The following is a 12076-nucleotide window of genomic DNA, read 5'->3' as shown; positions in this document are numbered from 1 at the left end:
CCTGTTCCAAGAGTTTACTGTTATCAGGATTTTAAAATCAAATAAAACAAAAATGCAAGCAAAAAATACTTGTTTATAAAGTCATTTCTCACCTAAACATTCGAACAAGTACAATGAACACTGTACTCTTATGTAAGTATGGGCAAAAGGAATACAAAACACAATTCGATACATTCCTCAACAAATATCAGGTTACAGAGTTTTGGGTTCTCCAATATCGAATCGGGAATTTTCAATATTTGAATAAAAAAAAAAAGTTACATTACACATACATCATGCTAACCACAGTAATAAAAGCCAGCAGCGAGACACACACACACACACACACACACACAGTAGGACAGTCGGAATTTTTCGCAGAATTCCCTAAGAACTGGAAAGTGGTTTAATGGCGAAGAGACCAAGGATGACGTGACTGGCAAAATCAAAACATTACTTGACAAAAAAGAGGAAGGAAACGCCTTTTACAGTCTAAACGCGAATGGCTGACCACTAAGGTCATGCACCACGAAGGTGATCTGAGGTCCTCATTAGACAGGGCCTTTAATGAGGTCCTCATTACACAGGCCTTTCATGTTCTTAAATAAAGAACAACAGCGTGCAGAGAACCCTCCCAAACACGAGACCATGACACAATACAGGGAAGAATGAGGCCTGAATTAGGATGAAGGAGCCGTTAGAAAGAAGTAATTGTGGTAGTACTAGGGAGGAAATTAGTCTTACTGTCTCCCCAGTCAAAATAAACTATCTATTGTATATATCTCCATACATCGAATAATACAACATTAAGTGAGATTGAAAAGTACTTACAAAGTCAACTGAGAATGAAAAGACGATGATTAATTAGGATTAGACTCACTGCAGATGTATGGGAGAACAAAAATTTGTAGAAATGAACAGATCCACGAGACAGGGGAAGGAGGCAGAAGATATGGCGGTATCAAATGCAGCCAAAACAGACTTTAAAGTGACTACTGAAACGTGTTCACAGACGCGTGAAGCCACAAGGAGTAAGTTTCGACCCTGACGGGGTCTTCGATGAGCCAAGGGAAGTGACATCTGTTCCGGATTTACAATTCAAGTTCCTGATAAGTTATCACAGGAAGAGAAGAAGTTAGGATTTTATCACCGTCTGATCTTCCTTCATGGAATCCATACTGACTGTATACAAAACAAAACAAGTAAAATATGCGCGCTGAAGTTCATTCGGCGCAATCGAGTTTCTGTACAGCGTATAATGCTGTATGAGCCACGGCCCATGAAACTTTCAGCCACGGCCAGGTGATGACCTGTCCTATAGCGTTGCCAGACGCACGATCATGGCTAAATTGAACCTTAGATTAAATACAAACCACTTATACTAGAGGGCTGCAATTTTCTACGTTTGATGATTGGAGAGTGCATGATCAACATACCAATTTGAAGCCCTCTAGCCTCAGTAGTTTTTAAGATCTGAGGGTGGATAGGAAAAGTGCGGACGGACAGACAAGCAGCCATCTCAACAGTTTTCTTTTACGGAAAACTAAAATGGAACTGCTATCAGTTTTATAATCTGGAAGAACTGAATTCCACTTGATTAGATTTTCTTCAATTATTTCCACAAGAATTTCGGGGCTTCCAGTGGAGAGCATATCCACAAATAATAGGAAACATTAAAAGAGGTCACTGAGGCCTTTACAATATCAAGAATTGGTGATGGGATCAATATACTCTATGCATCCCTTTAAAAAGCAATAGAGCCTAAAGTTACATCACCATGGTGAAGACAGTTTTATTTTCATTACAGAATAAATAGAAATGTATTCGAAAGAAATTTATAGCCATGAGCTGAAATAAATTCTTATTGGCCTTTCCGGCGTAATGAGATTAGTTCTTATTTTCATACTCTAGCTTGCGACGGTCCCTTTAGCATGTCTAATAATTATTAGGAAAGTTGAGCTAAAATTACAAAAAATAAGGCCATTAAAGGGTCATTGCGCTTATAGCAGTACGCAATAAATAAAGGTGATTGGCAATATAAATATATAAACACACACACACACACACACATATATATATGTGTGTATATATATATATATATATATATATATATATATATATATATATATATATATATATCATAAAAACAAAAATCCTTTTCCTTTCGGTAAAGGTAGTGCTTTTAACAAACACTCTTAGCATCGTGTTTCCCGCTTTTTTTGAGTAATGGTTAAATGGCCCAAATAAAACTCGAATTAATCTGTGCATCATAACTCCACAGATCACGATATTCTTGGGTCAAAGTAGTTAATACTTTGTCAAGGTAACCCCAACACACAACTGCATTAAACTACGTTCCAAAGTGTAGGGACAATTAATGAACATCTCAAGAGTATTATCCCGTTAAATATTGCCATACGAATGAACATAGCAACATAACACACAAAATTATTTACTGTCATACTGAGTCATCTACTTTTACTGCCACCAGACAGATAATCTCAAGACGGTAAGTTGCAAGTCAAAATGGGAATCTACTTTCTGGGAGTCATTTGATAGCGAGTGAGATCAGGGGAAGTCTGACATAACTTCAGGTCTGATACAGTCATTAGGGTCCGACTGCGCATGAGCCTCGAAGGTCGGAAGATAAGGAAGAAAACGTCGCGGAGTAAGATAACGGACTTTTGGGCAGTTGAAACAGGATATGATTAGAAGCTGGTCGTTAATGGAATGACGGGGAGAAAACGCACCCTGGAACTAAAAATGGGGATAAAAGATGTCGCGAACTTGGCTAAAATGGATGTAATGGAGTTAAAAAAAAGGGGGGGTGTCCACGCTACAGCCATGTGGCGCTAAAATCTGGAGACTAAATCCACTGACGCGTCTTATCGCTGACACAAAGGACGACGCCACCTTTCGTTAAACTTGAGGGAAAACGAGCCTCCGCTCTGCAAAATTAACTGAAAATTTGTTAAAACGGGTGGGGTGGGGGGTGGAGCATTTTAAAACCTGTAATACGAATGCATAAAAATATGGAGAACAATTGCGGATAATCGTGAAATAAGTGGCAAAAGAGAGCGTTCACCAAAGCAAGGGTAAGAAGGAAAGTTCACTAAACTTGACTCGAAGGCATTTGACGTCACCGACATGTCTGCTTCCACGTCCTCACATCAATAATTACTGAACAAGGTGATTTTTGGAGACACTACAAGGAGAGCTAGCACGAAACTTTTAGAAACTAAACTTTAATCAGACCAACATATTAATGAGAAGATCGAGGGGTCGCTAGGTCAAAGTTGAAATGTCATACGGAACATTTCCATCATTATGGAAGGTCTGCCTACAGAGCTTCAGGAGAGAGAGATCGTGTGATATAGCGCCAACCTCGGTCAAAATATGTACAGGTAGCAACTCAAGAAAGTAGGCTAATAAAGACGAATACACTCAATAGAGTCACCATTTCACCCTTACGTGCTGATGGTAAACATTAAAATGACCTGACAAATCATTGCAGTCTGCACGAGATACGTCTACTCGAGATCAATAAAATCCCCGACAATATGCAGAAAAAGAGTCTTTTAGTGCACAACATAAACAACTGGCCTCGCCTCCTCCCATACGAATCTGTGTAATAAAATCCCGTTTTTAATTACAGGAGTTATAAAATATGATCGTGAGTAAGCCCTGATAATATTATCTGCATAATTTTACACGATACTAAGCAAGAGACTAATACAAGCCTGGAGCTCGTGCGCAGTGGCAGTAAATGAGTCGTAAAATCTTCGTCTTTGTGACAAGATAATCCCTGACAAACAAAAAGCCCGAATTTTTCAGGGACAATGGATTATACGCAGTACTGGCAATCTTCTGATGATTTTTTCATCACACTAAACGAACAACCTCATTCATAATCTTATGCCTGGATGATTTTCCTTATTCCACCTCAGTTTCTGGCATCGTATTAAAATATATAAATCCTAAATCTAATACAAAGACAAAGTATACTGGTAAATCTATCTCACCATTCTGCTACATCTGCCAGGGCAAAAAAGGCATATACGTAACTATGAGAGTTAAAGGAGATATACGGGAACATACAAGTATGGGAGTCAACTTCACATATCAAAACTTACAGTAAAAACTTTAAAAAAAAATAGTGAACTAATAAATTCAGAACAGTAATTCACACTCAATCATTTGCGCCAGTCAAAAGCAGTAACGACAGCAGTTAAAAAGACAACACTAACGCGACTGATGGCTTCTATTTTCGCAACATAAAGAGAGTACCACCACCGCACCCATTCTCAAACAAACGCGCACACACGCCCACCGAGGATCATAAAAACGAGACATGGCCGAGTAATAAAAGTTATTATCCAATGGGGCACCAAAAACGGTCGGAGATACTGCAAAGCTTCGCGGCAGCGAACGACCATAAACAACAACAGTACCTACAGAGTCATTGTCATCTTTCTGACCATGATAAGTGGTAGTACCAGCGTTACCTGTAAGTGCTGAAAACCGTTGTGACTTCAAGAACAATAAAAGAGCATGAGTCGAAAGATTTGACATTCTTCGACAACCAACTGCCGATTATTATCAATTAAGACAATTTTTATACACGGAAACCACATACCGGCCAAGTTGCAAAGGCATAACAGAGAGAGAGAGAGAGAGAGAGAGAGAGAGAGAGAGAGACTGACTAAGAAGGCTTCGTCATCAGCATCATCCAAAGGAAGGTCATGCCAGAGGTCAAACGGAGGATCAAGGTTAAGCATCCGACGTAACAACTTCCCCATTTCCAATTCTCTTGGAGAAAAAAAACTTATTATGTGAGAGACAGGTCGTGATTTTCGACATTCCATGAGTACTCACGTTAACTCACTTTTGGTCAAGCACCGGCAGTTAAAATGAGGATTATAATATGTACCAAAACACGCAGATGATAACACAAAACCTCCTGAGAGGATTGGTGATGGTACTGTACCAGGTACTGGTACAGGCAGATAGCGAAACTGGGCATTTCGCGAACTGCCCGAAATTTCAGGCAGATAGCGAAATCTCCCTGAAATTTCAAGCAGTTCGTGAAATGCCTGGTTTCGCTATTAGTCTGTAACATATACATTAGAATTCACGGCTGTAAATAAATGAACAGGTTACAGCATTATTTACGTTAACGTGTATACAGACATGCGTCCACGATAGAGCAAAAAAGCACAAAATACAATTTCCAAGACTCCTCTTCCACCCGTAAAATCCGTTTATAAGATCTGTGTGTGTGTGTGTGTGTGTGTGTGTGTGTGTGTGTGTGTGTGTGTGTGTGTGTGTGTGTGTGTGTGTGTGTGTGTGTGTGTGTAGGGAATGGTAAAGGACATCACTGGAGATACTGGGTGAAAACATACTTTAATAACTTCTAACTCGCTCGATGACGAAATTCGGAGAAATGAAAGGACTACAACATATAGTTGATGACGAAATTCAGATAAATGAAGGGACCACAACATATAGGACCCGAAGAAGCCAAAGGTCACTAAGAAGTTGTTTACCTTAGTGCAAACAGAAGTAAATCAGTAAAAGCGAAGTAACGGAAACGATAAAAACAAAGGTTTGAAAATCCGTTACCTCCTGCCAATAAGCACATATTCTTCAGATAGTGAAGTCGGAGTAATGATAGGTACCACACCTCACTATAATTTAACTGCAGCATCTTTCTAGGGTTCTATTTAAACACAATGAAGCACTGGAATCATTAAAATAAACGATCTACCTGAAATCTCTTAGTCTCTATGTAGTGAACATCATTTACCAACTGATTTTAACTATTATTCCTAACTATGTAGCCTTTTAACTCCTTTTTTTATTAAATTCGAAAATAATGTACGTGAAATTTTAGCTCATTTTCATTGAACTTAATTTTATTGACCAACTCCAGTAAATTTTATTTACGATCACCAGAAATAAGATTTTACTAACCTAGACAGAAGGCCTAGTACTGTACTTTGGTTAGCCAGAAGAGACCAACTTATTAATGAAACTAATGGCCTTAAATGAAACTTTAAGACAAAAAATATTTTAAATTAAAAGTGCAAAACAGTAACCAAAGTAATTGCTCTTCACTAGAAAACAAACTGTTCCTCACTTTAAAATTTTTGTGACGTAATTAGATATGCTACTCAATTTTCACACAAAGTATATTTCTGATATCGCTAAATATGAAGTATTTCATAGTCAAGGGCATCAAAGATCAAAGCCATTAACCATAGGTATGTGATGGTTGTTATTCTGGAAGAAGTACACTATCAACCATTCAGTCATGCTGGGGCAACCAAGTTGCTCGCACACCAAGAGCAATAATGCTTAAGGGAACAGTTCGTAGTTGGCTATGTTTCATTAAGCCTTGATTAATATACCCACTGTAATAAAATTGCAAACAAGGTGCTCCTTCTTACGAATTTTGAAAATACTGAAGAGTTCTTGCCTTCCAACATCAATCCTCTTTAGTCTACCGATCAAGGCTTCACTGCAATATTCAAGGCCTACCACAAATGGATGACGGAGATGGTCCAGTTTCTTGATGCTAACCCTGACGGGATGGTGGAAAAGTTTTGGAAAAACTTTAAACAACTACGATGAGATGAATGAATAGAGCTGCATCATTCAATGATAATTGCAACGTGGAGGTAGATAGGGTCTGAATGCACTCACAATATCATGTAATTCTTTTTAGTTGATGAGATCTATAAGACTACTGTTGCAAAATTTTGAGTCTGAGGTTGTAGATGTGGAACAGGCTGCCGAGCTACTTCTAAACCAATTTGATCGTGGTTAAAGAAGTCAATGGTTATCAAGCTGGGACATACAGCATTCATGATGATCATTCACGAACATACAGCAGAATAAGTTTTGACAGAGGATGCAGAAACTGCAAAAGTATTTGTTTCAAGGTTCTTTGTGACATCCTTGGACTGTCTGAGAATGCCAGTAATTACAATATGTGAAGCTAATCCTACAATTTCAGGAGTGGTTCTTCACCATATTTATCCATGAAGTTCTCACCATTTACCAGGAGAAGAAACAACATATCTGGCAGACAACCTGCACACCCCGAGTATGCATAACCATCGTCATCAGCATAAAAAGCTTCTCCTCTATTATCAATGGCCACAAAAAAATGACTCTCCCACACCCCCTAGCCATTCCATGTCAGCAATAAACTCCAACAGCCCCACCAACATTGCATCCAGAAGAAAGGAACTCTCACTCTCTACCCATTTGGGTCACCCACAAACCCCAACAGTACTAATCTTTCACAGCAGCATCAAACTGGAAGCTCTAAACAATCATGAAAAATAATGCAATGCAACAATACAAGAAGGGGGAGGGGAAATAGTAGACATCTTTGCCGGATTCACAATGAATATGGTGAGCAGAGTCTAGTACACTTTGAATATTTTTATCCAATGTATTTCTAAGTTTTCTCTGCATCTGCCCTAATCCAATTTAATGTGTCTGGCCATTTTGTTTAACACTGTGTGAAACAGGATATTCAATCATATTCAGGCCCAAAAGCATCGCTTACATTGGACAAGGGTTGAGTGGCTTATGATCGGTTGGAATGCAACTTTATATTTTACAAGGTAAATACCGTTACTTTTCAGCTTTTGGTTATATAACTGGTCATGACAGGTTTCAACCCAGCAGCATACCCAGAACTATCTGTATATCCATAACATCATCATCCACTGCTCAAGACTTCGTTCACTTCATTCTACTATATCAACGAAATTTTTTCATTCACAAGCAATAGTTTCCAGATTGCTGTTACCCTGCGCCAGAAGCCACATACAACAGTCCTTGTCCCTTGCTTTTAAGTCCCCAGTAAATCACTGACCAACCATCCTCATCCGAGGCTTTGCACTGGGCATGTACTGTAATTAATATCCTCTGTTCACCTGCTGGCAATTCATACATGATTTCCTTCTTTGCCAGCTCAATCACTGCTGGCTGATCAATGTAACTGTCCTTGACATTCTATTCTACACACTTTTTAATCAACCTTTGTCTTCTAAGGTTCATGGATGATTGTCACACATTCGATATCAGCCCCCCAACCTCGATCAGCATCCTATATACATAAAAGGCATGGGTTACTCTGCTAGTGGTTAATAGATGAACATACAAAAGACCTTTTTATTACTTGAATCCCCTGAAGTACTGAGCCTTTAGGCATCAAAATAAAAATCTAATTCTTTCAGCTTACGCCTTAAATTTTTTCATATACAATACTGAAATTCATAAGCTGTAGAAAATGGTATCAAACTTTACAGCACTGCTTTCCAATTTTTGTCACAAACATATAGCAGTCTGGAGAGAATACAAACATGAATTACCACGGATCTAGATCAAAGGATAAGCATCCTCAGCAAATTATTACAGTTAAAAAGTGGCTTACCAGTATTTTTGGGATAAAATCCATTTGTTATTTTCCTAAATGAGCTCTAATAGCTGCAAATCGTATTACTGAACTGTTATATTGAGTGTAAAAAAAAACACCGTTAGTGTCACAGACTTTTGCCCTAAGAAGCACTTCATTACCTTAAGTCTTCTCCAGCAGATGTAATGATAATAGGAAATCCAGAAAATCTTTATAGCAATCCAGAAAAATCTTTTCTTTTCACAGTAAAACTTCATCCTATATTGCTAATTCATTGCAAAACACCAACATAAGTGGAAAAACAACCTAAGTTGAATAAGTGCTTTCAACAATAACCTCAACAAACTATAAATGCATCCCCATATTGCTACTAATGAATGGACAATGTGTTGTTCTCTAGTTAAAAATTTTACTGCCTTTTTAATGAATTTATGCATATTAACCTTAAAGAATGTACAGAAAAACTAAAAAAAAAAAAAGTATGTACTCTATAATGTACTGCACCAACCACCACAACATGAGCTAAAATTCATGCCTTATCAGAAATGATTGATGCTACCATCATCCAAATCATACATTATGTACTGTACTATTTAAATATTTTGTATACTTCATATAAATATTTTTAACGTTTTTTCGCTTTCATGTGATTTTATATTGTACACTACTGTATATTATTTTATATATTTTAAAATTCTTTATCAGTTTGGCACTTTTTTTATTGATATTTATATTTTTATAGCTTTTTAAAGTTTGTTGCTGACCTACCTACAGATGTATAAACCAATAAGTCAACTTATTTTTCCTAAATGAATGCTCTTAACAAAAACATTGTAGAATTATACACATGAAACTCAAAATGACATAACTAGAGGTATTACTAAAGTAGCATTTCAAGTAAACAATTTCCTTGATTTTTAGAGTAACCAAGATTAACTTGGATCCTTTTGTATGAAATTGCTTTATGAAAGGATGGGAGTAAACAAATGGTGCTAGATATTACTTACTCATAATTTTAAATCTAAGAAACATTTTGTATCCCTTGAACGGAAACAACAAGAACATGAGACTCATTCTTACATACACCTCACCATGAGTTGCATGACTCTCCACTGGCTAGGCTGGAGGGCAGTTGTTATGTAGTGAATGATCACGGACAGTGCACGGATGCATAAGAAGCGAGAAAAAATTATAGGCTTGGTTTGACTAACTACCATTAACCATCTAAAACAGCCCAAGTATGATATTTTTTAAACTGGTTGTGAGTACAAGAGGACTGGGAGCCACTTGGTATCAATGTACTGTACCATATTTAGGCCACTTACAGCACTGCAGTATGCATCATGCAAAATGTTATTATTTCCAGCATCCCTTCAGCATTCACCTGCAATGCCTTCAACCTTTCACTTCATCCAAAACCTTTCATCTCTTTCTCCATACTTTGTCTAACTTCTTTACCTTCACTTTGCTTATATTTTCTTTTTTTTTTTTTTTTTTAGAGTGAGCTCTATCAGAACCTAAAAAGGATTGACATTAAACTAATTTATGGGTTAATAAAAACCAAAAACTATTACCATATGCCAAACTGCAAAACTGTAACAAAGTTCTTGACAGTTCCTTTCTTATTTCAGCACTACATATTCAAGATTTGTTTTCTGTACTAAACAGACAGCGAATAGGTTTCTAATTAGCCTAAATGTTTTATATCTTATATTGCTTATGGTTTCCTCTTGCTCATAATGATTTATGCTTTAACTTGCAGTTCCCTCTTGAATACTGTACACTGAAATGCCCGTGATCTTGGAGCAAGACACCCAACATTATTCAGTACTTGATCTTGAACCAAAAATATGCAAAAAATTTAGAGACCTTCACACAGAAATAGAGGTGCACTTGATTATACGAAAATATTCACTCACAATAACAAACTCTACCATACAAAAAAAATGGGGGCACACTGAGGAAAACCTTCAAAACCCCAGTGAAATGACTGAGTATAATAAAGGCAGCTATTACACCAATATACAGTAGTTATATCTTTATAACACCAATGTAATAAAGATATAACTACATTATATTTAAAGAAACCACATGAGTATAATCTTTTCTTTTCCAGTTTCAAATACAGGATTTCATAATTCATATTACTTTATGCTGCTTATGTACGACCAATATATATTAGGTGGTTCTGATTAGTCTATACAAATGTAGACTACACTAGCTAAATTATCTTTTGTATAGCATAACTCCATGCCTTTTAATGCAAGAAAAATCTATGGTAAATACTAACCTTTAAAGATGCTTGTTATATCACCATTAGTTAGCTCAGCCTATGTCTTGCCTATAAAATAAGATACTCAGTTATGTCATGTATTTTGCCCTGCATCAAAATAATTATGTTACTCAACACCAGTCCCATACGCTTCGTTATTTCATGCTATAAGTTATCATAAGATAACCAAGGATAGCATAGCCTATTTTGCATAGTCTGAAGCTTGAAACAGCCTACCCTACCCAAAGTATTAGTTTAAACATTAATGGACCTAGGCTTAGTTTATGGCCTAACTTAATCTAGGTGGAATACATTAAAATGGCCTGGCCAACCAAACTGATCGTAATAAACCTGACGACTTGCGAGGCCTAAAACCACACTAGCCTTTAGGGTAGACTATTTAAATTTCGGGTTGGTCTTCAGGCTACGAATGAGGCTTAGGCTACTCACCACACACCAATCCTACAACGTTCAGGGCTCTTGATATTTGGCAGCGAGCGTAACATCCATCCACCAGCAGCCTCAGCCTCGAAGCACAACACAAAAGGCCAGTTGCAGCGCAAATGTTTCAGAGGCCCCAGCCCCGCGTCTCTTTAGTCCTCATGCCCTAACGTGAAGCAAGGGACTAACTAAACATGATTTCGCATCAGCCCCAAACGCACATCTCACATCACACATGGTTACCAGTTTATTCACAAATCAACACATTAATGCAACGGAAACAGCGGCAGGTACAGCGAGACGACACGTTGGATTCTTCTCTTCCACTCTCACTTTTAAATCATTCGTCCCGTGTAATGTCGTCTTTATCATAGCACTCAAATCACAGACGACGTGGAAACTATTTAAATATTCTATATTGGTGGTGTGGCAACTTTTTGGAGGGGTCAGGAACGAGGAATGAGAAGAGTCGAGGGAAGAGGAAGGAGAGGTAGTTAACCTTGAACATAAACACGACAGCTTTTCACCTCCATTGTTGACACTTCTAAACTCCACGTGATACAATTAGTGGGCCTTTTGTAGTATGTTTCTCAGACTAAACATGTAAGTTATCAACAATGTTTTTCTTTTAATGTCGCATTTGCCATGCTTGTGAAACTTTTAACTTTCGTTCGCTTACGCTTGCTTCAGTAACCTTTTTTTCCTGTTTACAGATTGAAATTGTGTAGACTGTCAAGGACGCTTGTGAGCACCAAGGCGCGAAATTTATTTATTTTGACCGTTGTCGGAGAATACCTGTCTAGCATTCTATAGAAACATTTGATGAACAGTCATTTGTGTTTCTTCAACAAACCCCACTCAGTAACGTTGAAACTGAATCACGAGCAATTGGAATGACCTATAATAATGTTTTCATCCCATGGCAAACGGCATCGAGCTCTGCGTGTCAA

General features: G+C 37.6%; 1 protein-coding gene across 1 annotated transcript in view; it reads right to left on the bottom strand.

Moving 5' to 3' along the window:
* The window catches only part of LOC136855646 (kelch-like protein 5), an 82941-nt gene extending 71258 nt beyond the window's left edge, over positions 1-11683 (bottom strand). The window contains exon 1 of the mRNA XM_067132842.1: positions 11136-11683. The gene's annotated coding sequence lies outside the window, so the exon portion shown is untranslated. The remainder of the gene's footprint in view (positions 1-11135) is intronic.
* Positions 11684-12076: the final 393 nt, after the last annotated feature.

Source organism: Macrobrachium rosenbergii, chromosome 32, assembly GCF_040412425.1.
Source record: "Macrobrachium rosenbergii isolate ZJJX-2024 chromosome 32, ASM4041242v1, whole genome shotgun sequence".
In the NCBI taxonomy this organism is placed as follows: Eukaryota; Metazoa; Arthropoda; class Malacostraca; order Decapoda; family Palaemonidae; genus Macrobrachium; species Macrobrachium rosenbergii.
Note: the sequence above shows the minus strand (reverse complement) of the source record. Positions and strands in the feature narration are given on the sequence as shown.